Source organism: Erinaceus europaeus, chromosome 3, assembly GCF_950295315.1.
Source record: "Erinaceus europaeus chromosome 3, mEriEur2.1, whole genome shotgun sequence".
In the NCBI taxonomy this organism is placed as follows: Eukaryota; Metazoa; Chordata; class Mammalia; order Eulipotyphla; family Erinaceidae; genus Erinaceus; species Erinaceus europaeus.
Genome location: NC_080164.1, coordinates 144,793,646 through 144,820,694, shown reverse-complemented (window position 1 = coordinate 144,820,694; position 27,049 = coordinate 144,793,646). Strand labels below are relative to the sequence as shown.

Sequence of the window (27,049 nt, the reverse complement as noted above, 5' to 3'; positions counted from 1 at the left end):
TTACCCAGGGCAGCTGGCTGTTGGTCAAAGGAAAGGGAAACTATTCACTGAGAGACAAGGAGATGGCCTCAGTAGGGGCCAAGCTGTTTGTATAAGGAGAGGAGTTGTGACATCCTGGTAATTGTATACCTTTGTTGACCTTGGAATTGGTTTGATGGAATTGGGGACATTTTTCTCTGGGATCACATAATTCTTTAAACTTGACGTTGGTTAGCTTTTTGGTTCTAGTACATATAAAAGACTTATTTCTTGGAGTCACTGCTATAAAGAGGCAGATTGGAAGAGGGGCTGGATATTTAGTTTAGATATCATTTCATTTTTCTTTCCCAATGGCTTATAACTAAACATAGTGTCCAGATATGTTTATAGATTCTGGTCTTGGAGCTCTTTGATGAGCAAAGATAATTCATAATAGTCATATGGGCCTTTTCAGCCTTATCTTAGGAAATTAAAACCCAAAATTGTGGAAAAGAGCTGTTGCCATGTACATTTACCATCAGGGGAAACGAGTGGAAAGAATTGAGGGCAGTCAGAAGCTCTGGAGCTTCCTATTCAGAAAGGTAAAGGTGATAGATTTTATTTCTTCCTCCTCTCCTGTGAGTATCTGGATGGGTGCTGACTGATTTGGTTCCAAAAATCAAGCTCATTCTGTTATTGAAAATGAATGCACACTATAACAAAATAATTTTTTTCCCCTTAATGATCATGTAACCAAAGCAGCTCAGTATTTAAAATGGGAAACAGAGAAGTCATGGATGAGATACAGGACAAATTAATTTAGCTTTACAAAATGTGCCCTTTCCAAAGCCAGAATTACTCACTCCCTGGCAGCCCTCGTGAGAGCTGGGTCTACTCAAACCCCATGGCTTTTGAGAGTGCTTCCCATCAGTGAGGGCCATTCCAGGTGAGTGACAGGCTCCAATTCAGCAGAATTGTCCAGATGTCACAAAAAACCTAATCATTATGGGAAAGCAAATCACTCTAGGACACAATAATGATGGCCCATTCTAGAGTATTCCAGAAAAGCAACATACCTAGCTATATGCTGGGAAAATGCCCTCCATTTTTGGCACATTTTGAAGGAGGAATAGTAAATCCTGGAGATATAGAGTTATGTAAGAGCCACTTCAGCTTTCTATAATAAACAAGTCAGAAGCCAGGTTACCTTTCTCTTTGGCTTATTTTTAAAAATATTTATTTATTCTTTTTTTTAATTGTTGCCAGGGATAACACTGGGGTCGGTATTACGAACCTACCACTCCCAATGGCCATTTCCTTTGTTTTCTATTTTGTTTGATAGGACAGAAAGAAATTGAGACAGAAGGAGAGGTAGGGGGAGAGGGGGGGAGAGGGAGAGAGAGAGAAAGAAGAGAGAAATAGACACCCACAGACCTGTTTCACTACTCATAAAGTGTCCCACCTGCAGGTGGGGAGCAGGAGGCTGGAACTTGGGTCTTTGCGCATAGTAATGTGTGTGCTCAACTGGGTGTACCACCACCCGACTGTCTTTGTCTCTCTTTCTTTCTTTCTTCCTTTCTTTCTCCCATCCTTTCTTACTTCCTTTCTCTCTTTCTTTATTCTTTTCTTTCATTCTAATGAGATAACATATACAGAAAGATACACACACACAGAGACGCACACACACACACACACACACACACACACACACACAGACATTATAGTACCACTCCACTGTTCATGGAGCCTCCCTTGGTGCTGTGTATGATACTCCTGTGTGGTGCTGGGGGCTCCACCTCGGGTTCTCTCACATAAAGTGTGTACTAGGCTAGGAGAGCCATCACCTAATCACTTATTTGTTCTTATTCAGAAGTAGATATAGTCTCCCCTGTGCAAAAGTAGAGAATAAGCAGACCATTCTGATTCTAAAGAATCCAATGCAGACAGTCTTCTCTTTCAGAAACCACTTTCCGTTGCTTCTGGGAGTGCTGTTCCCACCCAGAAGGGAGCTGGTGTGGACCCAGAACTAATGTGTTTCTGACTCTCTGTGATGAGATTTTAAATTATTTCCCCATTAAGACAATAGGGCAAAGTGAAAACTGTACTGCTATACAAATGGGGGGGGGGGGGCAGCTTTGCGCACTCAAACACCATTTAGATTTAAAACTTTAGTTTTGGTGGTGGTGGGGGTTGTTCTAAATTCTCACAACCAATATGCCAAAAAAGTTCTCAGAACAAAACCTTTTTAAGAGTGGTTGCCTGTTTTGTGTTTTACATGAATTTGCAAATATGTAGTGACTCAGCACCAGCCACACCCTTCCTGATCTTAATTTGGGCACCAGTCAGCATGCTTGGGACACATTAGGAATGCCCACAAAGTAATTTATTCACACAAGGGGTGGATTTATTTGTGTTGAGGCAGAGCCAGGAAACACTTCTTTTCCTCTCCATATTGCAGAGGGAAATTTCAATTAATTCTCCATAAGGAGCCATGTGGAGTAGGCTTCCGACGACCTTTCCAGGCCTTGCTTTGCAACAGTGAAGCCCACTGGTGAAGCAGGGAAAGCATGAGCTGGGGCCCCTTTGCATGAGGAACTGGGCTGCTTAAAGCAACCGCTTTCCTTCTATCTCTTGGATTTGAGTGCCCAGACTTGAGTGGAGGAGGAGGTGTCCATAAACCTCTGAGTTTTATTTTTTTATTATTATTATTATTTACACCAGATCATTGCTCAGCATTGGCTTATGGTGGTATAGGGGCTTGAACCTGGTGAGTTTTGTGTTCTATGGAGGCCATGTGGGGGCACCAGGTCAGCTGACACAGGTGTCTGCTTTCTTGTTTTCATTTTCTCTAACTCTTTCTTTATTAGCTGAAGGACTTAAGTGGGTTTTATAGTTTAGGGAAGGCATCATAAGACTCTCTATGGTGCTCAATCTAGCTCCTTTTAGTGTACAGAAAGCAGGTTACTTTATTAAGATCTCTTTTGGCTGGATATTTTTTTCCTCAGTCACAAGGATCTTTCCCACTAATGTCAGCAAATTGGGTCTTACTTCTTGTATTTCATAAATCACATTTCTATATCTAAAAGCAAATTGCATGTGAAAACAAACCTCACACTGAAATGTGGAAGTATGTAAATCAGGTTTTTGCCATGTCTCCAAAGACAGTGGTAAAATGAAGTCTTTCTACATCCTAGATATTAAACAACAACAAAACAAACAAACAAAAACTAAGCAAACTGCCTGAGGAATTTTATTTGTATTGATTTTGCTGTTGAGTCATCCAATCCAGTGCCAAGCTATGAATCTACTCATAGCCAGAATTTCTGTTATCACCCACACAATAGTTTTGCAATGCTTTGCTCATTATATCCTTGTTATAAGAATACTATCTCTTGTGTCACTGAAGACAACAAGGTTTAGAAGACTGTAGGAGACTTACTCAAAGTCACTGTGACTCTTATTTTTATTATTTATTATTATAAGCTAAAGAGAAGTTAATGTGAGAGAAAGAAGGAGAAGAGTGAGAGCCCTGCTGGCACATGCAGCCCTGGGGCTGGAACCCAGAGCCTAAGGTATGCAAGTCCTATGCTCTCTAGCTGAGCTATTTCTCTAATTGCATACTTCATGCCTGTTTTAAAGTTAGAGATACTTCCTTCTGAGATGAAACTACCTCTTCTGGGGCTCTGTGAAATGCTACAAGACCAGATAGTGTAGATTCTGGGAGAGTCGGAGAAGAGAACTGAACAATAATCTACCAGGCGAAGGCCATTGCCATTTCTAGGAGTCTGCTTCTAGCCCTGAGGCTACTGTCAACATTCATTAAATAAAAAGACTAGTAATAAATATTATGAATGGAAATACCAATGTGAGCAATATTCCAGATTCCTTACAATCCAATAAGAAATTCATGGAGCTAGCTCAGAAAATTGGGGGACAAAATCCCCACATACTCTGATATCTACCTGTTTTCAGGGGACAAAAGCTCTCTGATTCCTTATGTTGACAAGGCTTGGTCAAGTGTACCAATTAATTAATTGGTTTGGTTGTTTTAAAAAACCTCAAGACTAGTAAGAAGTGACTAGGAAATCATATAGTAACACTTTGCTTTTTATAATAAATGTGGTGTTCTCTAAACTGGTTCAGACAGCTGGACCCCATTTTCTGTTTGTTTTTTCAAACAGATTCTTCGTGTTCTAAACCAGATCCAGCTGTATGCACTAATTACATTTCAGTGACTAGGTTGGATGTTGTCTTTTGGGGGAAATCTCATTTAAAAGAAAAACGGATGCTTCAGTCGCAATGTAGTTGTATTGTTAGTGTGGTCCAAATGCTATAGTGTCGGGAAGCAGTCATCTGGCTCACCATGCCTGTGCTGACATTCTGGGGGCATGTTTTACACTTTGTAGGACTTAAATGTCCAGAGCAATCATGCCAGAGGGCCTCTGAAGATTCCCAAATGGTTTTAACTCCTGTCTCTTCTAGTTGCTCACATACATGTGGACATGCAGTTGCTGTGAAATAGCAAGAGAAATTAGATTTTGTTTCAAAATTTTTCAAAAACTAGAAGTCAAATGTACCTAGTGGAACATTATCTCAAGCAAATCTGGAGAAAACAGCAAAACTACAAAAGTGTGAGTCTGCCCATTTTTGATATCCAGCATTAACACACATACACATACACACACACTTTGTAGAGAAAATCATTATATCTACATGCATATGAATATATCTGTACACAAAATGTGTGTATGTTTATGCTTGTATTTATGTGAATGTATACAATAAAGATTACATATTATTTGTATCTTTTATTCATTATCTAATGTTACAAAACACTAAAACTTGCTATTGAGCACTTAGGAAGAGTGTTAAAATTTTTATTAGTAAATTAACAGTGGTTAAAAAGAATTGTAAGTTTTCAAGGACTATATAGCTTTATGCTCAAGTGTATGTGTGTGTATGTGTAAGCTGCCTCACCTACCAAAGAAGTACTGTGACTGCCCCCCAACCTCTGATAACCACCACAGTTCTCATAAAATGTAACTGGTATTTGTTTACTATCATTATTCTTTTTCAAGTTCATTGACTTGAGTCATCTGTACTCCATCGATGTGCAAGATCAAGTCTTTTACTTCCTATTTCATTTGGCATAATCACCTCCAATTCCATCTGTTTTATCCCAAATGATACAATCTCCTTCTCCTCCTCCTCATCATCATCATTTTTCTTTTTTTAATTTTTATTGCGAAGTACTGCTTCTGGGCTCTAGAAGGGTTAGAGACTCAAACAGACTTTTGGTCATTCCTTCGATGAAGTTCCAGTCATTTAGGATTTGACTGGGACTGAAGGATCTCTAAAGTTATCCACACCACAGCTGTAAGTTGGGGCCAACTATTGACAGGAGACCTTGGTTTCCCTGCATGAAGGATTCTTCACAGGCTACTTAAGCTTCCTCAAGGGCAACTGACTTTCACATAGGATGTCTTCTAAGAGTACAGGGTGCATGGTACAATGCTTTTTTAAGATCCAGCCTCAGAAATCACACACAATTACTGCTGCCATATGCTTTTGGTCACAGAGTTCAGTACAAGCTCATTATGGGAGAGGACAAAAGTACACATCCTAGATAGTGAGGGTAATTGTGGGCATTTTAGGTGATGGCTCTGGCACAACACTTCATTAGGGTTGAAGACTCTTTCCTTACACCTTGATCCTTGTCTAGTCTTGCAACATGCTTCAACCAATAAAAATCAAGAGACATGACATTGTGTAGATCCTAAACCAAATTTTCAAAAATTCCCTTTTCTCATCCTCTGGAACAAACCTGAACTAGGTTGATCTCCTTGATGAAAGAACACACAGAGAGATCAGATGGAGAGAACTATATGAAGCTTCATTAATGAACTAACTAATTCCATATATACTATAATGATGATGAGATGTCTTAGCTGAACCCCATGCAAATTGCCAAACCATGCCCTGCTTTTAAGATACCGAAGCACTTTGTTAGAGCACAGTGATGACTGATAAAATAAGAAAAATGTGGGAGAGATCTACCCCCTAGGCTGGGTCAAGGCCTATCATCTCTACATCAAGTCTTGAGAGGGTAAACCCTGAGCCCTCCCCCACGCCCCAAAGAGAGGCGGTAGGCATGTCCCTACTCGACCATGTGGACCCAAGATAGCACCTAGACTCCAGATTGGGGGTGGAGACTCCCTCATCACAAGTTCCTTAACTCATGACGAAGAGTGTGCCCAGCACCTGTTAGGGACTTATGCTACGGGCATGGCGTGGTGTGGTATGAGGTGTGGCTGTGAGATTGGATCTCTACTACTTCCCCTTCCCTAAACCGCAGTATATTAACCTGCCCAGTGTACAGTAAATGAGCCGTCTCTCTGAAGCACTCCCCGAAGTTTGTGTCTTTCTCTGTGCTCACCCTCAACACCAGTTTCCCTGCGGCGTGTCGCCCCCCTCGACTAGCATCGGCCAACAGTGAGAAACAGGCGACAGACAAGCAACTATTATTTTCTTAAACTTAACAATAAATTGCAGGAATTCTTTCATGCTAGCATATATATATATATATATATATATATATATATATATTTAAAAAACTGTTTTAAGGGTGGTGGTGGTGCTGATAGGCATGATCTAGTTTTTTTTATATATTTATTTGTTTCCTTTTGTTGCCCTGTTATTTTATTGTTGTAGTTATTATTGTTGTTGTTATTGATGTCGTTGTTGTTGGATAGGACAGAGAGAAATGGAGAGAGGAGGGGAAGACAGAGAGGGGGAGAGAAAGACAGACACCTGCAGACCTGCTTCACCGCCTGTGAAGCGACTCCCCTACAGGTGGGGAGCCGGGGGCTCAAACCGGGATCCTTAGGCCGGTTTTTGCATTTTGCGCCACGTGCGCTTAACCTGCTGTGCTACCGCCCGGCTCCCCTAGTTTTTTTTTTTTTTTTTTTAATATTTTTAAAAATTTATTTATCTATTCCCTTTTGTTGCCCTTGTTGTTGTTTTATTGTTGTAGATATTCTTGTTGTCATTGTTGTTGGATAGGATAGAGAGAAATGGAGAGAGGAAGGGAAGACAGAGAGGGGGAGAGAAAGACACCTGCAGACCTGCTTCACCGCCTGTGAAGCGACTCCCCTGCAGGTGGGGAGCCAGGGGCTCGAACCGGGATCCTTAGGCCGGTCCTGGCGCTTTGCGCCACGTGCGCTTAACCCGCTGCGCTACCACCCGACTCCCAGGCATGATCTAGTTTTAAGCCCCAGGACAACATGAGAGTATCATGGCTCTGGGAGAAGCTGTGATGTCTCTCCCTCTCTTACATACATCTGAAATAAAAGAATGAAAAAGGCAATCTTGGAACAGTAAAGTCAGGCATGCTGAGGGCTCTAACATTGCAAAACAAATAACACTCCAAACCAAATGGAACAAAAGCAGTTTTAAAAAATGTTTCAACCGGGAGTCGGGGCGGTGGCGCAGTGGGTTAAGCGCACGTGGCGCAAAGCACAGGGACCGGTGTAAGGATCCCGGTTCGAGCCCCCGGCTCCCCACCTGCAGGGGAGTCGCTTCACTGGCGGTGAAGCAGTTCTGCAGGTGTCTATCTTTCTCTCCCCTCTCTCTCTGTCTTCCCCTCCTCTCTCCATTTCTCTCTGTCCTATCCAACAACAAAGCAACGTCAACATTGGCAATAATAACCGCAACGAGGCTGCAACAACTAGGGCAACAAAAAGGGGGAAAAATGGCCTCCAGGAGCTGTGGATTCATGGTGCAGGCACCGAGCCCAGCAATAACCTTGGAGGGAAAAAAAAATGTTTCAACTGGTAAATTTCATAATATAGAAATGTTTTAATTTTTTAAATTTTTATTTATAAAATGGAAACACTGACAAGACTATAAGATAAGAGGGGGTACAATTCTACACAATTCCCACCACCAGAACTCCATATCCCAACTCCTCCCCTGATAGCTTTCCTATTCTTTAACCCTCTGGGAATATGGATTTAGAAATGTCTTAATTTTTTAATGTATTTACTATTAATGTCTATTTAGTTTGTTTACAAAATTCAGCCAATGCAAGCTTTAGTCTTCTGGTTGCTTAGATTTATAGAAGGGGAATTCCTTTGACTACAGTGTCAAAGGAATTATATCTTTAAATATGTGATGTATCAAATTGCATATCAAAATGTTTGTGCCAATTTCCATTCCACTGAAAGTATATCAAAATTTAAAGGACAGTCCTAATAATCTGCTAATGGCCCTTTCTAAATTTGCTTTAATTTGAAGTTGGAAAATTAAAAGATTTGAGATGAGTCACTATTTGGTACTGCTGCTGCTACTACTACTCTTAAGCCACAGAAAGAAAAGTTTGAGTGACATGATGTTGAAAATTCAAAGGTGGGAGTCCGGCAGTAGCACAGCGGGTTAAACGCAGGTGGTGCAAAGCACAAGGACCAGCGTAAGGATCCCGGTTGGAGCTGCCGGTTCCCCACCTGCAGAGCAGTCGCTTCACAAGCGGTGAAGCAGGTCTGCAGGTGTCTATCTTTCTCTCTCTTTCTCTGTTTTCCCCTCCTCTCTTCATTTCTCTCTGTCCTATCCAACAACAATGACATCAATAACAACAAAAATAATAACTGCAACAATAAAACAAGGGCAACAAAAGGGAATAAATAAATAAAAAAAATATATTTAAAAAAAAGAAAATTCAAAGGTGAGTGAGAGAAGAGTAGATTGGATCTTGAAAGACTGACTCTTCCTCTAGAACCCAGCATGCTTTATTTCTAATAACTTTTATTGGAAACTATTTTAATAGACAAGATTGCCAACTGAAAGCTTTTAAAAGAAATCATGACAATAGTATATATTAAGTTAGAAGTATTAAAGATAACAGTAGTGAGAATCCTATAGAATTTTAATATTCAGGCCTTAAATTCAACTTGTCAGTGAATTTTCTTTGCCAAAACATTTGGATGAACCCCAGGCCCCAGGAGATCTTCTGTAACTCTGGCTGTGCAAATAATCCTGATGTTTAACACTCACCATGTGGCAGATGCTATTGTGAGAGCTTTACATATATTGCTGCATGCAATTCATACAGCATAGGAAGACTCCAACCTACTCAAGTATGCAGTGGTAATAAGTAGAAGAGTCCACATTCTAGTCTGATTCCAGAGGCTCTTATATAATGACTCCTGTATGGTAGACCTGTTGGATACCCGATCTCTCTAGTCATCATTTTTGCTAAAGATTTTCCCAGTCACCTGGTAGCTAGAACATGCACATGTGACCCAATGTTGGTCAGTGGGACCTGATAAGAAATCAGCTGGGGTGGGGGGAGGTAGGTGAAGGGGGACAGCACACAGATTATAGTGCACAAGGACCCAGGTCCAAGACCCTTGTCCCCACCTGCAGGAGGAAAGCTTTATGAGTGGTGAAGCAGGGCTGCATGTCTCTTTCTGTCTCTCTGTCTCTAGCTCCCTCTCCCTTCTCAATTTTCTCTGTCTCTATCCAATAATAAAAATAAAAAAAAATATATTTTAAAAAAGAATCAACAGGGGGACTTTTGCAGAAGACTTTCTATCTTGCGGAAAGAAGATGCTTGGAAGGATACCCTCCTTTCTCTCTTTCAGATATTACTAAGTACAGATGTGCTACCTAGAATGTGGAAGCCTTAAAGATGGCAGAATGGAGAGATGACAAGAGTCTCCACCCTTATTGATGCAATCCCTCCTTATTTCACTACTCTTTATCAGCAAAAGACCTTTTTTTTTTTTTAACTGACAATAAGTTTGTTTCTCAACTAGTTTGTATGGACAATATAGTTCATCAAAAGTCAAATGCAATGGGAAGTTGACACATAGTTGAGAAACATTTCAGAGTATCATTTTCTGAATTTATAAACTGCATGGATTTCATTTAAATAAGAACAGACCGTTGACTTCTTGACCAAGGAATTGATAAAATGCCTTCCCATATTGCTACAAGTTGGTGCTAAGTTATAATAGGCAGAATGGCTAAACCTGACAGGGATGAATATCTCAAAATCTTTTTTGACATATTGAGAGCAAACTCAGCACCTCAGTGAATTTGACAACCCCCACCCCCAAATAAAACAGAATTAGTTCTAGGATATGTTTAAGGGCACCAGGCAAAGCAAAGACCTCAAATCTTGGCCCTCTAGAATTGAAGGTGAATGTGAGTGAAGGAGAAGAAAGTTCCTATCTATTCTTGTGCTAATTTTAGAGCTGCAGAGCCCTGGACACAGTGTAAAGCTAAATTCCCCAAACACTGCGGGTAAGGAGGCCACCACAGCTGCTACGGATCCAGCCAAACATATGGCAGGTGAAAGCAGACAAGATCTCCTCCCAAACATTTGTTTATTATTCTTCACAACCTTTGTTCTTAGAGAAGAAAAATGAGATTAGCTGGAGTTTTGGATCCATGTGCTGATGTGCTTGCTTGTTTATTTTAAAGACTCTATTAGAGTTCTAATGCTAAAATGAAAGCACCCTCATTGAAAAAACAATTTCAACAACCCAAAGGTGGATAAAGGGACAAGTGAAAAGCCATGGTTCTCTCCTCCCTCCTCTTGGTTTTCTCTCTGCTTTGTGGCTTTCCTGCTCCACTTGTGCTGGGATTGTGCCAGTGTTAATCCCACTACCTGTCATTTGGGGATGTAGTCTTAAGCTTCTTTTCTGGTATTTGGTGGGCTTGTATTTTTGCTAGAAGACTTCAAAGAAGGAAGGTTCTGACCAGTGTCAGTACCCAGGCCAACTTTCAGTGGCTTCATTTTAAATTACTCGGGGGCCATTTTGATTCTGTTTCTTGGGACTCCCTATGAAGCAGCTGATCATCATCTCCCTTTTTGAATTCTGAAAAGTTCACTCAGTTTCTGTAATTTTGTTGTGAACTTCTCCTATGAAATCCTGGGCAAACACTACTAGTCCTCAATAGCCTTTTTAGCCCTTCGGAGCAGTGAGCACACAGCTGGAATGGCATGAGGTGATGCTGCATGGAGATATGAGCTATCAGACAATTCTTGGAACTAGAAAGAGCATGATATGTACTTGGTACAGCACAGACACTCTCAGGTCCAAAACCTAGTATAACGTTTATCTCTCCTCCACTTTCTGTGGCCAAAGAAGGCTATGCTGTATGCAGTCTTTGTTTTTATTTTTATTTTGGATACAGATAAATTGAGAAGGAATGGGAGATAGAAAGGGAGAGAGAAAGAGAAAAATCTGCAGCACAGTTTCACTGCTAGTGAAGCTTTCCCCCAGCAGGTGGGAACTAGGGGCTTGAACTATGGTCGCAAGTGGGCTCTGCTAGAGAGCAACTATGCAGAATCCCTATGCAGAATCCCAACCCCTATGCAGAATCAATATGAACTGGTCAAACACTCTGGAGGTAGCATTCTTTTTTGAGGCTAATGATTCCATAGGGTGAATTTTTTGTTGTTGTTTCTTTAATGACAATGTAGAACACTTTTTAATCTGAGTTCATAAAAATCTACAGCTCGGATAAGGGCAAGAGACTGGCATACTTAAACGATGACCTCTTTGGTCATGAGCAGGCCACCGCATCATCTGGGGTCCTAGTCAGAGAATCCTTGGATTCCCACAAAGATATGATTGGCCTAGACTTCTAATAAACCTCTCTTTACCATCACTGTCACTTCTATCAGGAACAACAACATAAGCCCTTCTGTGGACCTCGACAGGACCTTGCACTCATTGTAGACCAGCAGTGGTAGGGACTGCCCTACCCTCTGAAGGGAGGCTGGGTCAAACTAATATGCCACTCAAAGAAGACTGGAGTGACTGCCACCTGGAATGTTCCTAGCTGTGACCATGGACTGTGAGCTCAGACTGATAGGAATGCAAAGATTACACAGATTCTTGTGCTAAATATGAATAGATATGGGCCCTAGGTCAGATCAATAAGATAAACAGCTAATGAATGGTACTTATATACTTTCTACATTATTTGGGAGCTACTATCTTCCCTAATCCAGTTTTCTAGGCCTGTTCTCAACTCTGACAACATCTTCCCAGACTATACTTTTAGCCCACCTTCATGTTAGCTATTGGGCTCAGGTAAAAAATTACTAGTCATGGACACCTTGAAAATTACCTAAAATAGAATTCCTAGCTTTTTCCCACATGAAGACCCCTAGCTTCATCTGCTTTATTTTTATCTTTAGGTTCCTGTTTATTAAACAATTTGCTCTGCTTTATATATTACTGTCTTTCAGCCACCAGGGTTACCAGGATGCCATCCTGACTTCCCTGGGCAGATGACCTTACCAATTTGTCCCAGAACCTCACCTCTCCAGAGCCCTACCCCACTAGGAAAAGATAGACACAGGCTGGGATTATGAGTTGACCTGCCAATGTCCATGTTCAAGAAGCAATTACAGAAGTTAGACCTCCCCTCTTCTACACCCCAAAAAGAATTTTGGTCCAGACTCCCAAAGGGATAATTAGAGAAGTTTCCAATGGAAGGGATGGGACACAGAACTCTGGTTGTGGGAACTGTATGGAATTGTATACCTGTTATCTTACTATCTTGTTAATTATTAATGAATCACTAATAAAAATATCCCCATCTCTTTTTTTATTAAGAAAGTAAAAATTACTAAATTATTCCCCTCAAGAACAATAACTAATAGCATTCTGGTGGGTATTATTTCAGAAAAAAATTTCCTGTGCTTATATACAAGTATATAATTCTATCCATAGATCTGCAACATCTGAAAGGCTCTAGAATCAAAACCCTGCCTATGAAAGAAGCAATCAGATGAACCTAGAAGATGGAAATTTTTGTTTTTCCCATGAAATGCCATTTCAAGTCAAACAGAACCAGTTATACCTTTGGCCCCACATAACCTCTCAGGCCTACCTTTCTCTTCTTCTCTCCCTACATAACACCCAGAGTCCTTTCTAGAACATGCTCGAGGTCACTGATTATCAGAGAAATGGAAATAAAGACAACATTGAGATACCACCTCACCCCTGTGAGAATGGAGTTTTATAGTCTTACCCTATTTCATCATGAAATGACTTCTCTCATTGTACAGGAAGGAGCAAGGCCCTTGTGTCACACAGAGATCGCTGAGCCAGCACTCACCATCATGCTCAACGTGACACTCTAGCCCTGCCCATGTGCATGCCTTGTAACTCCATAAGCACAACATTTTGCACTGGAGAATAACAAGAGAGAAACTTGATCCCTCATAACATTTTAAAACCAGAAAGAAGCAGTGATTAAGTTTACTTCCATTACAAACTTTTGGCAACCAGGCCAGACTCCCATTCAAGTTGTTCCCTTCTAACCTCGATGCTATAAAATGGGTTTTGTGATATCTGCTTGGGTTTTTGGGGGGATGGAGTAAAACACATGTGAAGTTTTAAATGAGATCAAGAATAAGACAGATGATAGAACAGCTTCCAGTGAAGGAGATAGGATACAGAACTCTGGTGGTGGGAATTCTGTGAATTGTTACCTCTCTTATCCTATGGTCTTATTGATCATTATTAAATAAATAATTTTTTTAAAAAAGAGTAATACAGATGTTAGACATCTGGCAGGCAGGTCTCCAAATGTCCCTCCAAGTGTCAACACCTGACACTCCTGGACCTGATCTTCAGCCCTCTGTGACAAGTTAAGCCCTTGGGTGGAAGGGGTGTTGTGCATAACTAAACTAGTTTATGTTGATTTAAGCTAAATTCTCACAGAGCAATCTAATGAAGGTCTTTTGAGAGGGGATAATCTAATTTACATAACATGCTGAAAAAAAGCAGGTTGCCCAGAGATGGCAGCATATTATTCTATAACTCTCATTTATCTTCCCAGTCAAAGCACAAACTTCAATAAGAATAAGGAACAGGAAAACCCCACGGGTCATTCACAGTCTCCTTAACAGCATCATCTGAAGTAAATAGTTTCTTCTTTGTATCTAAAATTTCTTCACTTGGAATATTTGTATTTAGCAGCTGTAAGGTTCTGCCCAGACCTCGAGTCATTTTTATGCCATTTTTTTTATCTTAACAATTATTTTTAAGCCACAGGATCTAGAATCACATCACAGCAAAGGAAGCACTAGTGGAGGGGGACTGGGCAGTGGTGCACCCAACTGAGTGCATATATTATCATGCACAAGGACCTGGGTTCAAACCCTGAGTCCACACCTGCAAAGGGGAAGCTTCATGAGTGGTGAAGCAGTGCTGCAGATCTCTTTCTTTCTCTTTCCATCTCTATATCCCCTTCCCCTCTCAATTTCTGTCTATCCTATAAAAAAATAAAATGAAATTTTAAAAAAGAAGGCTCTTGGTAAAATATTTGTTGAATGAAATAGGGCCAAGGTAACAAGATGTAGTTTTATAAAGCTGTTTCATGAGTGCCAGAGCAAAGTGTTCCCACAAGGGTTGATATGTAAGACTAATGGAAGGCATTGGGGAGCTCTTAAAGCAACTGAGGAAAGTCCCCCAAAGCAGAACTTGGCTTGAGGACCATAGGAGAAATAGCAGGAAATTGCACAATTTTGCAGGAGTCAGTTTAAAAAATGCTAGGAAAGGACACATTCCACTTTGAAGAGACATGAAGCAGGAGGCAAAAGTCAGTTGTTGCTCAGAGTGCAGTCATGTAGGAGGAAGTCAGTTGGTTCACAAAGTCCTCCCCCCACACAAGGGCTGCTCTTGATAAAGATGTTTAAAAATGGACAAAGGGTTATCACTCCCACCAAGAAGGCGCTCCAATATTTCCATCCACATTCTCAGCAGTGGCCCCACACATCCCTATAATGATCCTCATTTGACTAGTTTTATTGCATCCTCCCATATTTTATTTCCTTATAATTGTGCTATAATACTCCATTCAAGTCTTCCGTTTTAAACTATACTTCTTTATTTTATCTGAAGAACAGAGAGAAACTGAGAGGGAAGGGGAAATGAAGAGGAAGAGAAAGACAGAGAGACACCTTCAGCACTGCTTGACCAATCTAGAAACTTTCCCCCTTCAGGTGGAGACCAAGAGCTTGTACGCATGGTAATATGTGCACTTAAACATATGTGCCACCACCTAGCCCCCTAATTCAAGTCTACTATGGGTGACATAAAGGAGTTTATGTACCTGCTACTCCCTGATGATGCTGAGAGGAACCAGGATTCAGCAGGAGAAACAGACAGGTGCTACTAGGAAGCAGATAGGAGCAAGATGGGTCAAAACAGAGAAATTGCAATGCCTGATGATGTGTAGCATTTCCAGCTGTGACGTCAGTTGCTGGTCATCTTCAGTATCTATTTTCTTCTTCTCCTTCTTCTTCTTCTCCTTCTTCTTCTTCTTCTTCTTCTTCTTCTTCTTCTTCTTCTTCTTCTTCTTCTTCTCCTTCTTTTTTTAATTTCTGTATTGGGGAATTAATGTTTTACATTTGACAGTAAATACAATAGTTTGTACATACATAACATTCCCCAGTTTCCCATATAACAATACAACCCCCATTAGGTCCTCTGTCATCCTTCTTGGATCTGTATTCTCTCTACCCACCCATTCCAGAGTATTTTACTTTGGTGCAATACGCCAATTCCAGTTCAGGTTCTACCAGTGTTTTCTTTTCTGATCTTGTTTTTCAACTTCTGCCTGAGAGTGAGATCATCCCATATTCATCCTTCTGTATCTGACTTATTTCACTTAACATGAATTTTTCAAGGTCCATCCAAGATCGGCTGAAAACAGTGAAGTCACCATTTTTTTATAGCTGAGTAGTATTCCATTGTGTATATATATACCACAACTTGCTCAGCCACTCATCTGTTGTTGGACACCTGGGTTGCTTCCAGGTTTTGGCTATTACAAATTGTGCTGCCAAGAACATGTGTGCACACAGATCTTTTTGGATGGGTGTGTTGGGTTCCTTAGGATATATCCCCAGGAGAGGAATTGCAGGATCACAGGGTAAGTCCATTTCTAGCCTTCTGAGAGTTCTCCAGACTGTTCTCCACAGAGGTTGGACCAATTTACATCCCCACCAGCAGTGTAGGAGGGTTCCTTTGACCCCACAACCTCTCCAGCATTTGCTGCTGTTACCTTTTCTGATGTATGCCATTCTCACAGGAGTGAAGTGATATCTCATTGTCGTCTTTATTTGCATTTCTCTGACAATCAAAGACTTGGAGCATTTTTTCATGTGTTTCTCAGATTTTTTTGATCTCTTCTGTGGTGAATATTCTGTCCATGTCCTCCCCCCATTTTTGGATGGGGTTATTTGTTTTCTTCTTGTTGACATTTGCAAATTATTTACATATCCTGGTTATTAGCCTTTTGTCTCATGTATGGCATGTAAAGACCTTCTCCCATTCTGTGAGGGGTCTCTTAGTTTGGGTAGTAGTTTCTTTAGCTGTGCAGAAGCTTTTTAATTTGATGTAGTCCCATGTAGGCCTTAGTCTTCTTTGTAATTGGATTCGTTTCATTGAAGATGTCTTTAAAATTCATGCGGAAAAGAGTTCTGCCAATATTTTCCTCTAAGTATCTGACAGTTTGTGGTCTAGCATCCAAGTCCTTGATCCACTTGGAATTTACTTTTGTATTTGGTGAAATATAGTGGTTCAGTTTCATTCTTCTGCATGTTTCAACCCATTTTTTCCAACACCATTTGTTGAAGAGACTTACCTTCCACCATTTAATTGTCTGGGCACCTTAGTCAAAGATTAGATGTCCATAGGTATAGGGGCTTACTTCTAGGCTCTCAATTCTATTACACTGGTCAGTGTGTTTACTCATGTTCTAGTACCAGGCAGTTTTGATAACAATGGCCCTATAATACAATCTGAGAACTGGGAGTGTGATGCCTCCAGTTCTGTTCTTTCTTCTCAAGATTGTTTGGCAATTCTAGAATTTGGCAATTCTACTTTTCTGGTTCCAGATAAACATCTGTAACATTTGTTCTATTCTCATAAAAAACGTGGTTGGGATTTTAATGGGGATAGCATTAAATTTGTAGATGGCTCTGGGTAGTATATTCATTTTGATGATGTTAATTCTTCCAACCTATGAACATGGAATATCTTTCCACTTCTTTGTGTCTTTTTCAATTTCCTTGAGTAGTGACTCACAATTTTCAGTATATAAGTCTTTCACTTCTTTGGTTAGGTTTATTCCTAGATATTTTATTATTTTTGTTGCTATAGTAAAAGGAATTGATTTCTGAATTACAACTTCTTCTAACTTAGTGTTTGCATAGAGGAATGCCACTGATTTTTAAATCTTAATTTTGTAGCCTGATACCTTACTGTATTGCCTGATGATATCTAAAAGCTTCTTGCTGAATTCCTTAGGTTTTTCTATATATGTTATCATGTCATCTGCAAATAGGGAGAGTTTGACTTCTTCTCTTCCAGTCTGTATGCCTTTAAATTCCTTGCTCCTGCCTGATTGCTATGGCAAGAACTTCCAACACTATGTTGAATAGTAATGGTGATAGTGGGCATCCCTGTCTAGTACCTGATCTGAGTGTAAATGCTTCCAGTTTTTCATCATTGAGTATGATGTTGGCTGTAGGTTTGCTATATATAGACTCCAGTATCTTCAGAAATTTTCCATCTATTCTCATTTATTGTAGCTTTTTGATCATAAAGCGATGTTTTTGTATTTTGTCTCTGAGCACTAAGTAGTGTCCATTCCTAACTTTTTAAATCTTATCTATTTTAAAGTCTATCTGGTCAGATATGAGAATAGCTGTTCCTGCCCTTTTATTGTGGACCATTGGCTTGTATGGTAGTTTTCCACCCTTTCACTTTAAGTCTGTGTTTGTCTTGTTGAGGGAGGTGGGTGTCCTGTAGACAGCATATTGTTGGGTTGTGGTTTCTGATCCATCTTCCTACTCTGTGTCTTTTAATAAGTGAATTCAGGCCATTGACATTTATTGATATCAAAGATTGAAAATATTTTAATGCCATTCTTGTAGAATTTTAGAATGTTTTGATAGATGGCCTATTTATGGTGGTCTGACTGTTTATAGGAGACCTTTCAGAACTTCTTTAAGGGCAGGCTTGGTGATAGTTGATTCTTTCAACCGTTGCTTGTCTGAGAAGATTTTTATGCCTCCATCTAGTCTGAATGACAGTCTGGCAGGATACATTCTTGGTTGAAAGTCTATCAGGATAGTATTCTTGGTTGAAAGCCTTTCTCATTGAGTACTCGATAGATATCTTGCCATTCTCTTGGGGCCTGTAGTGTTTGTGTGGAGAAGTCTGCTGCTAATATTATGGGTTTTCCTCTGCAGGTGACTCTTTGTTTTTCTCTTGCAGCCTTCAGGTCCTTTCTTTATCCTTATTCCTTTCCATTCTAAATAGGATGTGTCTTGGTGTCTTTAAGTGTGGGTTAATTCTGTTTGGGACCCTATGGACTTCTTGAACTTTTATGTCTTTTATGTTGTCTAGACTAGAGAAGTTCTCAGCTATGATGTCCTGTAGAATGCTTTCTTCCTCTCCCTCTCTTTCTTCCTCTGGTAAGCCAATAATGCGTATATTGTTTCTTTTAAAGTCATCCCATAGGTCTCTGTTGTTTTCTTCAGTATCTCTTAATCTCTTTTTGAGATCTCTTACTTCTTTTTTAGTTGTCTCTAATTCGTCCTTGATTTTGCTAATTCTGTCTTCAGCCTCATTGATTCTATTCTCTCTGCCCTCTACTGTTTTCTGGAGTTCATCTATTTTCTTACCCTGTTCTGATGCTGTTTTAGCTTGTTCAGCTACTTGTGTTCTAGCTCAGCTATTTCAGCTTTCAGTTCTCTAATAACCCTGAGATAATTAGTGTTTTCTTCCAGAGTCTCATTTGTTTTTTTCTGAATTTCTGGTGACAATTCTTTCAAACTCTTTACTCATTCCTGTGATTATTTCATTAACTAGTGTTTGGATGTTGACTTCATTATTTTGTGCTTCACCCTTTGGGGAGGTTTTAGCTGGACTCTTGTCCTGGTTCATTTCTCCAATATTTCTTCTTGTTGGTTTAACCATTTTATATAGTATATTATGAGGTCCCTCTCTCAGTACTTTCAAATTACTGATCACTATTGCCTGGATTGACTTGTGTCAATCCAGGTAAGATAATTAAAGGGTTCACAGTTGTGTAAGTTAACAGTTGTTTAAATAGTATTTTACTCCCTGATTTGGAGCTCAGTGGCTTAAAAGCCTCTTTTGTGCTTTTTCTTCCTTGTAGGCTGTGGGAGCCTGAGGGCTTTTAAAGTATAAGAAGGCTTCTTAGTTTAATCACTGATTCCTGACCAAGAGATAAAGCAGGGTGTGGCAGAGATAATCCAGGGGTTATGCAAAGAGATTTTCATAGCCCCACCTCTGTGCTATGAGGTATAGGTCTTCTCCTGAGTTTCCTGCTTAGTTTTCTGACCTCTGGTGTCAGCACAGGGCCTCCCTGCCACTGCTCCAGACTCTGAGGGTAGCAGCAATGGAGACTAAGATTTGCACTTGGTGAGTCCCAGGGGAGTTCTTTCCTCCCCTCTGTCGTCCCACCCCCCACCCCCCCTTGGTGAAATAGACTGGAGATGGTGCCTCAACTGATAAACTGCCAGACCACCCAATTTCTCCCTAGGCTTCTTTCTATCCACCAGCCACATGTGTTTGTACTCACCGATGATCTGGTGGGTTCCTGAAGTCGTTCCATTCCTGTCCTGTTTTGATCCCAGGTGGTCTCGTTTGGTATTCCTAGTTGATCCCTATTTTCTTTTTTTTTTTTGACTAGCCCTTTAGAATAAATGTATGGAAGTTCTGCTAAAGAATCTACTTCCTAGATAGATTTACACTTAGAAGTGGCCATGTGACTAGGACCTGGCCCATGTAATTTGAATGGAAGTGGCATATATAAATATCCCACCATGTTTGTGTAAGAAGAATCATTATTCCTTCCCCCCATCCCTTTTCTATTGTAAGACTCAGCTGTGGTTATAGTGAGAGGAACTAGAGCAGTCATCTTGGACCTTGTTATGGACTGAGTTAATGTACTCCAAAAATTTTTAATGAAATTCCACTAAAAAGTAGAAGCCTTAAGTCCCAATATAATTTGATTTAGTATGAGGGCCTTCACCCTACCACCCTGGACCCTAGTCAGAGTCCTGGGATTCCCACACAGACATGATGGGCCTAGACCTCTAACAGATCTCTCCACTATCACTGGTCATTTCCATCAGGAACAATATAATGGACTCCTTGTGGGCCCCTGTTACAGGGCCTTGCCCTGGGATTCCCACACAGACATGATGGGCCTAGACCTCTAACAGATCTCTCCGCTATCACTGGTCATTTCCATCAGGAACAACATAATGGACTCCTTGTGGGCCCCTGTTACAGGACTTTGCCCTCAGTGTGGATCAACATTAGTAGGGACAGCTCCATTCTCCGAAGGGAGGTTGGGCAACATACTCTACTACTCAAGGAAGATGGGTCCTTAAATTAGTGCAGCCTAGAATGTTCTTAGTTGTGACCACAGAATTCAAGCTCAGATTTACAGGGATGCAGAAGTTAGATAGTCTCCTGTGCTGAACATGGGCCCCAGATCAAATCGATGGAGTTTTCAGTTAACATTATTTATATACTTTCCCCTTATTTGGGAGCTACTCTCTTCCCTGATCCAGCTTTCTAGTCCTTTTTCCAACTCTAACACCATCTCCTCAGACAACACCTTGGGTCCACCTGCATATCAACTCTCAGGTTCAGGCAAAAACTGGTAAAGTCATGGGCCCCTTGGAAAATACCTAAAATAAATCTACTTGTTTTTTTTCCAAAACAGATACCTCAAAACTTCATCTTCAATGTTCATGATTAGTCAACAATTTGTTCTGCTTTATATCTTAATGCTTTTTCAGCCACCAGGTTCCAGATGCTACCATGATGCCAACCGGACTTTCCTGGGAAAACAACCTCAACAGTGTGTTCTAGAGCCCCACCTCCCCAGACCCCTGCCCCACAGGGGAAAGAGAGAGACAGTGTGGGAGTATGGAATGATCTGCCAATTTCCATATACAGCGTGAAAGCAATCACAGAAGCCAGACCTTCCACCTTCTGCACCCCATAATGATCCTGGGTCCATGGTCCCAGAGGGATAAAGAATAGGAAAGTTCTTCAACAAATGGTGTTGGAAAATTTGGGTTACAACATGCAGAAGAATGTAACTGAACCACTATATTTAACCAAACACAAAAGTAAATTCCAAATGGATCAATGACGTGGATGAATGTTAGATCAGAAACTATCAGATATGTAGAGGAAAATATTGACAAGACTCTTTTCCGTATAAATTTTAAAGACACCTTCAGTGAAACATATCCAGTTACAAAGAAGCCTAAATAAAAAATAAACCAATGGGACTACATCAAATTAAAAAGCTTCTGAACAGCAAAAGAAAATACCACCCAAAGAAACCCCTCACAGAATGGGAGATCTTTACATGCCATACATCAGACAAGAGGCTTCTTCTTCTAGCGTTTGCCAGACAAGAGGCTAATAACCAAGATATATAAAGAACTTGCCAAACTCAACAACAAGAAAACAAATGGTCCTATCCAAAAATATTCACCACAGAAGAGATCCAAAAGGCTGAGGAATATATGAAAAAATGCTCCAAGTCTTTGATTTTCAGAGAAATGCAAATGAAGACAACAATGAGATACCACTTCACTCTTGTGAGAATGTCATACATCAGAAAAGGTAACAGCAGCAAATGCTGGAGAGGTTGTGGGGTGAAAGGAGGCCTCCTACACTGCTGGTGGGAATGTAAATTGGTCCAACCCCTGTGGAGAGCAGTCTGGAGGTGTTAGACCAGAAACTATCAAATACTTAGAGGAAAACATTGGTGGAACACTTAGCCATCTAAACTTCAAGGATATCTTTGATGATACAAACCCAATTGCAAGGAAGACTAAAGCAGAAACAAACCAACGGGACTACATCAAATTGAAAAGCTTCTGCACAGCCAAAGAAACTATCACACTAATAAGGAGACCCCTCACAGAATGGGAGAAGATCTTCACATACCATACATCAGACAAGAGACTAATCACCAAAATATATAAAGAGCTCAGCAAACTTAGCACCAAAAAAGCAAATGACCCCATCCAAAAATGGGCAGAGGATATGAACAGAACATTCACTGCAGAAGAGATCCAAAAGGCTAATAAACACATGATAAATTGCTCCAGGTCGCTGATTGTCAGAGAAATGCAAATAAAGACAACATTGAGATACCACTTCACCCCTGTGAGAATGGCATACATCAAAAAGGACAGCAGCAACAAATGCTGGAGAGGCTGTGGGGACAAAGGAACCTTCCTACATTGCTGGTGGGAATGTAAATTGGTCCAGCCTCTGTGGAGAGCAGTCTGGAGAACTCTCACAAGGATAGACATGGACCTGCCCTTGTTTTTTATTGTTGTTGTAGTTGTTATTGTTGTTGTTTATTGATGTCCAGACTTCCCTGGACAGACAACCCCACCAGAGTGTCCTGGAGCTCCTATTTCCCAGAGCCCACGAGGGAAAGAGAAGAAAGGGAAGCCCACTAGGGAAAGAGAGAGGCAGGCTGAGAGTATGGATCGACCTATCAATGCCCATGTTCAGCGGGGAAGCAATTACGGAAGCCAGACCTTCCACCTCCTGTGTCCCACAATGACCTTGGGTTCATACTCCCAGAGGGTTAAAGAATACGAAAGCTATCAGGGGAGGGATGGGATACAGAGTTCTGGTGGTGGGAATTGCGTGGAGTTGTACCCCTCTTATCCTATGGTTTTGTCAATGTTTCCTTTTATAAATAAAAAAACAAAAAAAACCAAGGGCAACAAAAGGGAATATATATATGTATATATATGATAGAAAAGCTTTCAAGGGAGGGGATGACATATGGGGTTCTGGTGGTGGGAACTGTGTGTAATTGTACCTTTATTCTCCTATAGTCTTGTCAATATTTCCATTTTATAAATAAATAAATAAATTAGGGCCTTTAAGGAGGCAATTAAAGTTACGTTTATGGTGAGTGTGGTGTCATCATACTAGCCTTCTGCAAGAGAGAGAAAACTTCAGTTAAGCCACTGTTATTCTGGTGTCTTCATTTTAGGCGTCAAAGCTTGTATCCAAATTCAGTATCTGATTCTCCTAAATAAAGGAGGTCTGGTGGTCAGACTGAAACATTCTTATGCTGTCCACTTATAATTAGGTGTAATGCTGAACTGTGTGGAAGTGGCAGTTAATAAATACTGATTGCAAACAATGAGTCTAACCAAGTAGATCTCCACTAAATATGTACTCCAAATGACATCTCTATAGAGATGGTCTGTGACTCTTTTATGGATACCCTGCTCCACTGTTGACTACTAGGCTGAAAAGGTGATGTGATGGCACTGGGGATTCTGAACATCTGCCTGGGAATGGGATCAGTACCTACTATGCTGTGCTACTGCTGAATTTTGGGATCATGCACTCTTCTGAAGTAAAACAGAGAGATGAAAATTATGATCAGAGACCCAGTTGAGTGCACACATAACCAAATGCAAGGACCTGTGTTCAAGCCCTCCAGTCCCCACCTGCAGTGGGGGAGCCTCCATGAATTGTGAAGCAGTGCTGTAAGTATCTGTCTGTCTCTCTTTCCCTCTCCCCTTCCTTCTCAATTTCTGTCTTTAATAAACAAAGAAGCCACCATTATGCATGTGCTAAGCCCCAGCAATAGTCATGGTGATGATAAAAATATGAAAAAAAATTTAATTATGATTTACAATTTTATCATCAGAAATATCAGGAAAGAAGGAATTTGTTATCATTGAATTTTTCTGTGAACTTAAATTTATTGTTGATTTAGTGGGTCCCCTTGGTAAGGTACCCAGAATGTAACTCAGTTCCTTTTCTCACACAGTGTAGACACAGATTCTAAAGTCCATCCCTTAAACTTTCTTAAAAGTAACAAAAGTTGATACTCTTGAAATAACGGTACATAGCTGATCGAAGATGTAGGTTGAGGTCATTTGTTTTGGCGCATGGAAACCTCTCCTATGCCATGATCCTGAAGAATTGTGGCCTGGGGCCTGTGTGATATTTATACAATGCACATGTGTGTATATATACAGCACACTTGCAGACGCTGTGTGCTATTTGTCTCTCACCTCTCAGAATGGAGGCTACCTCTGCTTTTGCTTACTTTCTGTGACATTTGCTATTTCTCTGCATCTGGCCCAGTTTCTCTTCTCTTGGTTTATAATAACCATCTTGCCCATTATGGATATATGACCAGCCACCCTGCTCCAGCTGTTAACATGACTCTTCTAATAGATGGTAATGTCTTTGCTGAGTATTTTAAGGAATCATGAAATCAAGTACAAACTTTCAATTTGTTAGTATTGTAGTGTGGGAACCTGACCTCTGATATTCAGGCATTCCCTATCCTTCCCTCTGTTCCTGTTAGTTTAAAAAACATAAAGCTACTGAGCACTTATTATTTGCCAGATGTCACATTAAATTCTTTTGCAGGCAGTACTTCTGTGAATACTCACAGAACAGACTTAACTGATACTGTCTACCCAATGTTAAAAAAAAAAAAAAAACTCCCTTCTTCCTTACTAACGGAAGAAGAGGGGCATTTCTGGAACTTCACTTGCCTTCATGATAAAGGGAAAAGAGAACACCAGCATTAACTCACCTTTCCTCCTATTCTCCCTAACTGAAACTCAGGTGTGATAGCTGGAGCTGTGGCAACCACCTTGTAGTATGAGCCCCCAGTCACCAAACTGCTGAAACCATGTAAGCGACTATCTGAACTAACAATTGAAACTATTATCATTTGGTTATTGAACCTATGTTTCTTTTTTATTTAATTAGTTTATTTGTTTTGGATAGAGACAGAGAAACTGAGAGAGAATGGGGAGATAAAGAGGGAGAAGGGTACACTTACATCACTGTTTCATTGCTCATGAAGCTTCCCTCCTGCAGGTGGGGACTGAGGGCTTGAACTGAGGTCCTTGAAAACTGTAACATGAACATCACATTGTCGTGGTATTCCAGGCCACCATGCAGATTCAGGATTTTTGGGGTTTTGTTGTTGTTGTCTGTGGGCTTTATTGCTCTGTGATGATTTTTTTTTTCAGATGAGGAGAGAGAGGGAGAGAGGGGGGGAAAGAGAGAGAGAGAGAGAGAGAAAGGAGCCATAGCACCAAAACTTCCTCCCGAGTCACATACTTGGCAAAGCAGTGCACTACCCAAGTGAGCTATTTCACTAGCCCTGTGTTAATATTATTATGAGCATCACTTTTTAGATCACCTTAGCCTGCCTTCTTTTTCACACTCTTGGCTGGGAGATAGCACACCCAGTAGAGTACATGCTTTGTCATGCATGTGTACCTCCGTTAAGCCCCTGGATACCACATGGGAGCATCAAAGGGAGAAATGGCACGAGTGGAAAGCAGTTATCTGCATTTATCCTTCTCTCTCTGTCTCCTTCTTTCTGTCTCTCACTGTCTATAAAACATAAATAAGTACACTAAATACAGTGAAAACACACAGATATGGAAATGCTGGTGATGGCAAATATATATATGGTGTCTTTGGTATCTTGAAGTGTTCTTTGGATGTTGCTGCTGGCTGCTTAAGTCACACTCAGCCTTCATTTTCCCTTGCAGCTACACTACACAATCATCCCAGGACACACTTGGGCTCTAGAAAGGCCCTGAAATTGTGGTGTATTTCTGTTTTCTTCCTTCTTCAGCAGACATTTCTCCACATGGCTCACCAACAGTGAAACTGTCTGAGTACCTTGTTTCTCCTGTGAGAATCTGCTCAATGTCTTGAATCCCAGTTCTTTGGTTACCTCGAGAAGGACAACTTCAGGTTGTCCAGACTTTTCTCATTGTCAGTGTGGGAGAGAACAATATATTCTCATGGTCCTCTATAACCTGAGTAGAAGTAGAAGTGGAACTCTGAGAAATCTTGTTAGCTTTCAAATGGAAACTTGCCCAAATCTGATCACCTCTTACCATCTTTATTCAACATGTAGGCCCAAGAGATCCTCAAAGAAAAAAAAAAAAGGAAGAGAGAAAGAAAAGCAAAAACATTAGTCAAACCATAGCTAATCACTGTTCAAATCTCTCCCAAGTTTCCTTTATAAAGTAAAAACCAAATTCCTTTGCATACCCACAGTCTCACATCATCTGTCCTAGTTTCTCATTGTCCTCTTCCTTGCACCCTTCAGTTCCAATCACTTTGACCGGCTTGCTATACCTTCAATAGTGAAATATATTCCACTGTTATGATTTTGCAATGGCTGCTCCCTTTCTCTGGAACTCTTTTCACAGAAGTTGCATGATTATATGCTATATTCTAGTCTATGTTTAAATGACCATCTTTATGAACTATTTATTTAAATTGCTGCCTATGTTCTCTATAATGCCAGTCCTCCTTACTCTGGTCTGCTTATTCTTTTTAAAGTTCATGTTTATTTATTTTTTGTCACCAGGGTTACTGCTTGGGCTCAGTGCCTGCATGATCATGATAAACCTACTGTTCCCCATGGCTTGCCTTTTCTCTCTCTCTCTCTCTCTCTCACTTTCTCTCTCTCTCTCTCTCTCTTTCTCTCTCTGTCTCTCCCTTTTTCTTGTTTTTATAGGGGTAGAAATTAAAGGGAAAGTGGGAGATAGAGTGAGAGGAAAACAGAAAGACACCTGCAGCACTGCTTCAATGCTTATGAAGCTTCCCCTTTACAAGTAGGGAGTAGGACCTTGAACCTACTTATGCTTTACTGGGTGTGCTATATCTCAGGCCCTGATATGTTTATTCTTGTTCCATATCACATGTATTACTTTTTAATCAACTATGTAATTTACTTATATCTTATGTCTCCTTATTTATTTTGCAATTATTTACTTTGCAACTGCATTGCAAACTCCAAAGGCAGAGGAATTCTTAACTGTTTTTTAATACACCATAAGTGCCAAGAACTACACTTGAAAGATAGTAGGTGACTATGTAAACATTTGTTAAATACGTGGGTTCATGGCAGCTTTATTTGTAGAGCAGGTTATTGAAGATAATTTGAGTACTGAGTTTGCATA

General features: G+C 40.5%; 1 long non-coding RNA gene across 1 annotated transcript; it reads left to right on the top strand.

Annotated features, from left to right (window-relative positions):
* Positions 1-3,360: 3,360 nt before the first annotated feature.
* Positions 3,361-12,447, top strand: LOC132537710 (uncharacterized). The gene is made up of 3 exons (XR_009549168.1): positions 3,361-3,530; positions 4,441-4,589; positions 9,597-12,447. It is a non-coding gene; the product is annotated as an uncharacterized LOC132537710 (long non-coding RNA).
* The last annotated feature ends 14,602 nt before the right edge of the window (positions 12,448-27,049 follow it).